Source organism: Lepus europaeus, unplaced genomic scaffold (genome assembly GCF_033115175.1).
Source record: "Lepus europaeus isolate LE1 unplaced genomic scaffold, mLepTim1.pri SCAFFOLD_3_1, whole genome shotgun sequence".
Classification (NCBI taxonomy): domain Eukaryota; kingdom Metazoa; phylum Chordata; class Mammalia; order Lagomorpha; family Leporidae; genus Lepus; species Lepus europaeus.
In genome coordinates this window covers 3097911-3103708 of record NW_026909276.1, presented here as the reverse complement: position 1 = coordinate 3103708, position 5798 = coordinate 3097911, and the positions used below count along the sequence as shown (strand labels likewise).

At 42.3% G+C, this 5798-nt stretch overlaps 1 pseudogene; it reads right to left on the bottom strand.

The window, feature by feature from the left end:
- Positions 1-447: 447 nt before the first annotated feature.
- LOC133755091 (la-related protein 4B-like) lies at positions 448-5593 on the bottom strand (annotated as a pseudogene).
- Positions 5594-5798: the final 205 nt, after the last annotated feature.

Below are 5798 nucleotides of genomic sequence, written 5' to 3'. Positions count from 1 at the left end.
TTCCACCTCAAGGCCAAGGCCGCCATCTGCTGGAGTATCTGAGATACGCACTTATAGATCAATATTATTTAAAAAATAAAGTAGCATAGTTCCCTTAATTTAGAAAAAATCACTATATATAGCTTGTATTCAGAACCACACAGAGGCTTAATAGAAAACACCAATCTGTTGGGATAAATGCATTTTCTATCCTGAAAAAAATCAGACTTACACATCACCTCCAGTTAAGCACCAACCAAAAATAGGGTTAATTAAATCCTGAAAACTATATTTTTTTCCAAGAGGGGGAGAATCTGACTCACAGAAGAAAAAATAACTTGCAAGCATTCCATGGGGCTCACAGACACTGCGAGTGCCTAACCAGCGACTCATTCTCATACTGAGTGGGAAGAGTGTTTCGCTTGTGACTAATACAGCTCTATGCAACCGCTCCCAGACATAGGATTTTCACTGAGGAGACTTGGGGGCAGTGTTCTGTCATCTGTGAAGACACTTTCCAACAGCTGGGGGTGAGGGCCAGTGCCCAGGCTGCTTCTCCTGGTCTTTGGGGACTCTGGGAGTGGACTTGAGGGCGGGGGCTCCCTCTATTTCTCCACAGGCACAGAGAGCTTCTTCTCCTCCTTCCTACAACTGCGGGGGTTTGACTTTTGTTATTTTTGGGGTTGCAGTGGGGGAAGAAGGTGCTCTTTACTCGTTCTCTGACAAATCTCCACGTAACTGGGCTTTCACAGTTCTGTGGCAGCTCCATTCACCTGCACTGATTTACACGCAGTTGTAGTAAGGACAGAGAGAGTCTGTCCACAATGTGGGTTTCCCTCTGCTTTTCTACACCTTGGGATCCTCAGGCAAATGGCCTGGGGGGTATCATTCATATGTTGCTGATACAGCACAAGAAGCCAGCAGTGAGGGCTCTCTGGGGACCACTACAGGAATAGTGTTCCTACTTGCATCTGCATGGAGGCCCCTTTCCTTTGATAATCCTATTATCAAGCTAGATGGCCTGTTTTCAAACAAGTCCTGTCATCAAATTGCCTGCAGCTCCAGGCAATGGGGGGAAGTTGGACAGCCCTAATTCAAAGTTTGTGATGGAGGCTTTGGTCGTGTTGGAGACTGAGTCTGGCTGCTTCTAAACTTCTCCTCCCTTTTCTTCCTATAGCCCAAGGAATTTTTCCTGCTTCTGGGAGGATACTGTCTGAGTGAAGTCAGAGGAGAGGCTGCAGGCTTGAAGGTTGGAGACGTAAACTCATGTATAAATCCAGTATTTGGAAATAGAATTTCCAAGGGTGGATAAAAATAGTTATGCATTGTTGACAATGGGGGGCAGTCAGTCTGTGCAGAGCAAACTGTTGTTGGGGACTGTATAGTGAAGGTAAATAAATGATGTGTAACACTGCTGTGTATAAAGGTTCATGTCGAGAGATTTATTTTTTTTTTAACTTTTATTTAATGAATGTAAGTTTCCAAAGTACAGCTTATGGGTTACAATGGCTTCCCTCCCCATAACTTCCCTCACACCCACAACCCTCCCCTTTCCCGCTCCCTCTCCCCTTCCATTAACATCAAGATTCATTTTCAATTCTCTTTATATACATAAGATCAGTTTAGTATATATTAAGTAAAGATTTCAACAGTTAGCCCCCACATAGCAACACAAAGTGAAAAAATACTGTTGGAGTACTAGTTATAGCATTAAATAACAGTGTACAGCACATTATAGACAGAGATTCTACATGATTTTTTTAAAAAATTGATTAATTTTAGGCTGGCGCCGCGGCTCATTAGGCTAATCCTCCACCTTGCGGTGCCAGCACACCAGGTTCTAGTCCCAGTCGGGGCACCAATCCTGTCCCGGTTGCCCCTCTTCTAGGCCAGCTCTCTGCTGTGGCCAGGGAGTGCAGTGGAGGATGGCCCAAGTGCTTGGGCCCTGCACCCCATGGGAGACCAGGAGAAGCACCTGGCTCCTGCCATCGGATCAGCGCGGGGCAACGGCCGCAGCACGCTACCGCAGCGGCCATTGGAGAGTGAACCAATGGCAAAAGGAAGACCTTTCTCTCTGTCTCTCTCTCACTGTCCACTCTGTCTGTCAAAAAAAAAAAAAATTTAAAAATTGATTAATTTTGTATGCAATTTCCAATTTAACACCAGGTTTTTTTTTTCATTTTCAATTATCTTTATATACAGAAGATCGATTCAGTATATATTAAGTAACGATTTCATCAGTTTGCACCCACACAGAAACACAAAGTGTAAAAATACTGTTTCAGTACTAGTTATAGCTTCACTTCACATTAGACAACACATTAAGGACAGATCCCACATGAGACATAAGTACACAGTGACTCCTGTTTTTGATTTAACAATTTGACACTTTTGTTTATGGCATCAATAATCTCCCTAGGCTCTAGTCATGAGTTGCCAAGGCTATGGAAGCCTTTAGGGTACGCCGACTTTGATTTTATCCTGATAGGGTCATAGTCAAAATGGAAGTTCTCTGCTCCCTTCAGAGAAAGGTACCTCCTTCTGTGATGGCCCCATTCTTTCCACTGGGATCTCACTCGCAGAGATCTTTCATTTAGGTTTTTTTTTTTTTTTTTTTTTTTTTTTTTTTTTGCCAGAGTGTCTTGGCTTTCCATGCCTACAATACTCTCATGGGCTCTTCAGCCAGATCCGAATGCCTTAAGGGCTGATTCTGAGGCCAGAGTGCTATTTAGGACATCTGCCATTCTATGAGTCTGCTGTGTATCCTGCTTCCCATGTTGGATCGTTTTTCCCTTTATGATTCTATCAGTTAGTATTAGCAGACACTAGTCTTGTTTGTGTGATCCCTTTGACTCTTAGACCTATCAGAGTGATCAACTGTGAACTGAAATTGGTCACTTGGACTAGTGAGATGGCATTGGTACATGCCACCTTGATGGGATTGTATTGGAATCCCCTGGCACGTTTCTAACTCCACCATTTGGGGCAAGTCCGATTAAGCATGTCCCAAATTGTACATCTCCTCCATCTCTTTTTCCCACTCTTATATTTAACAGGGATCACTTTTCAGTTAAAATTTAAACACCTAAGAATAATTGTGTGTTAATTACAGAGTTCAACCACTAGTACTAGAACAACAACAACAAAATACTAAAAAGGATAAAGTATTACATTGTACATCTAGAGTCAGGACAAGAGCTGATCAGGTCATTGTTTCTTATAGTGTCCATTTCACTTCAACAGGTTTTCGCTTTGGTGCTCAGTTAGTTGTTGCCAATCAGGGAAAACAAATATTTTTCTCTTTGGGACTGGCTTAATTCACTCAGCATGATGTTTTCCAGATTCCTCCATCTTGTTGCAAATGACCGGGTTTCATTGTTTTTGACTGCTATATAGTATTCTATGGAGTACATGTCCCATTATTTCTTTATCCAGTCTACTGTTGATGGGCATTTGGGTTGGTTCCAGGTCTTAGCTATCGTGAATTGGGCTGCACTAAACATTAATGTGCAGATGGGTTTTTTGTTTGCCAATTTAATTTCCTTTGGGTAAATTCCAAGGAGTGGGATTGCTGGGTTGAATGGTAGGGTTATATTCAGGTTTCTGAGGAATCTCCAGACTGACTTCCATGGTGGCTTAACCAGTTTGAATTTCTACCAACGGTGGGTTATTGTCCCTTTTTCCCCACATCCTCTCCAGCATCTATTGTTGGTAGATTTCTGAATGTGGGCCATTCTAACTGGGGTGAGATGAAACCTCATTGTGGTTTTGATTTGCATTTCTCTGATTGCTAGTGATCTTGAACCTTTTTTCATGTGTCTGTTGGCCATTTGGATTTCCTCTTTGGAAAGATGTCTGTTGAGGTCTTTGGCCCATCTCTTAAGTGGGTTGTTTGTTTTGTTGTTGTGGAGTTTCTTGATTTCTTTGTAGATTCTGGTTATCAACCCTTTATCTGTAGCATAGTTTGCAAATATTTTTTCCCATTCTGTCAGTTGCCTATTCATTTTCCTGACTGTTTCTTTTGCAGTACAGAAACTTCTCAATTTGATGCAATCCCAAATGTTAATTTTGGCTTTGGCTGCCTGTGCTTCTGGGGTATTTTCCAAGAAGTCTTTGCCTGTACCTATATCTTGCAGGGTTTCTCCAATGCTCTCTAATAATTTGATGGTTTTGGGTCATAGATTTAAGTCTTTAATCCATGTTGAGTGAATTTTTGTGTAAGGTGAAAGGTAGGGGTCTTGCTTCATGCTTCTGCATGTGGAAATCCAATTTTCCCAGCATCATTTATTGAATAGACTATCCTTATTCCAGGGATTGGTTTTGGATCTTTGATGAAATGCAAGTTGGCTGTACATGTTTGGATTGATTTCTGCTGTTTCTATTCTGTTCCACTGGTCTATCCGTCTGTTTCTGTACCAGTACCATGCTGTTTTGATAACAACTGCCCTGTAGTATGTCCTGAAATTTGGTATTGTGATGCCTCCAGCTTTATTTTTGTTGTACAAGATTGCTTTGGCTATTCGAGGCCTCCTGTGTCTCCATATGAATTTCAGCATCATTTTTTCCAGATCTGAGAAGAATGTCTTCGGTATCTTGATTGGTATTGCATTGAATGTATAAATTGCTTTTGGGAGAATAGACATTGTCGAGAGATTTAAATTCATTCTTTTGCAAAAATGGGTTTATAGCTATTGCCTTTCTTTTAGCTGCACCTTAATTGGTTTTCCTTGAAAAGTTTTGACTTTTCACAGGTATTTGTAAGCTTGTTGTGCATCAGCTTCTGTTTCAAATGTAAAAAATCAATTATCATTATAGGCAAATTCACAGTTTATAAATTTCAGTAAATTATTTCCTTTAAATAGTGCTTCTACTTCTTCCCCAGGGGTAGATTCAGATATTTCTCACAATATTACTATGCAACGATTTTGATTTGGCCTCACTTTTTCTCCCTTCTCATCCACCTGGACTAAAGGTAAAGATCTTAGCATTTCAACAATCAAATCCACACTAGTACTGAGTTTCTTGTTATGGTCAAGAGTAGCTACCATTGTAATTAGAGCATACTGCTCACTGTCCATCTGTGATGTAAGATACGTGGCACTAGCAACAGTCTCCCTAGATAAACAGAATTCTAATTTTTTAAGTACTTCTCCAGGATCTTCCTGGCTTTCTGGTTGAGATTCATTTCCTCCTGTTTCACTATTTTCAGGTAGAGATTTGTATTCTGTGTGATCCATAGCCAAAGTGTTCATGTCTGTTTTGACTCAGGTAAATCTGGTAATGCTGCATTCTCACGACTTTTGTCACCATCACCATTGACATCCAATCCCTGTGGGCTGCAGTCTGCACCATGGCCGGCTGTCTCCTCCCATGCAGCACTCAAACCGACAGCTGCACTACTTGCTTCCAAATGTAACATGAGTCCCCCACACTTTCGCATTAGGGTTTAGCTCTGAAATCTTTGTTGTTGGTACCTGACTCAAAGCTGGGATGGAACTTGTTTGAGAAGTGGTTTGAGATATAGGACCATTCATTAGATGAAAGCTGTCCTTGCCCTCTCGGCCTTGCTGTGCCTGCAGTTCAGCACAACTTTAGCGTCTTGACCAGAAGCCATGGGTTCCACTGGGAGAAATTTAATGTAAGCTTCCAAATGCTGCCAGTGCCGCCTGACCGGCCTCTGGCGGGCTCCTTGCCAGCCCCAGTGCCTGACGACCATGCAACACATGGGGAGAGCTGAGGAGGGAGACTGTAGGAAGAGGCGACACTGTGGGGCCAGCCCCATGCAGGGAGGCAGGGCAGGCATGGGCCGGGTGCAGCGG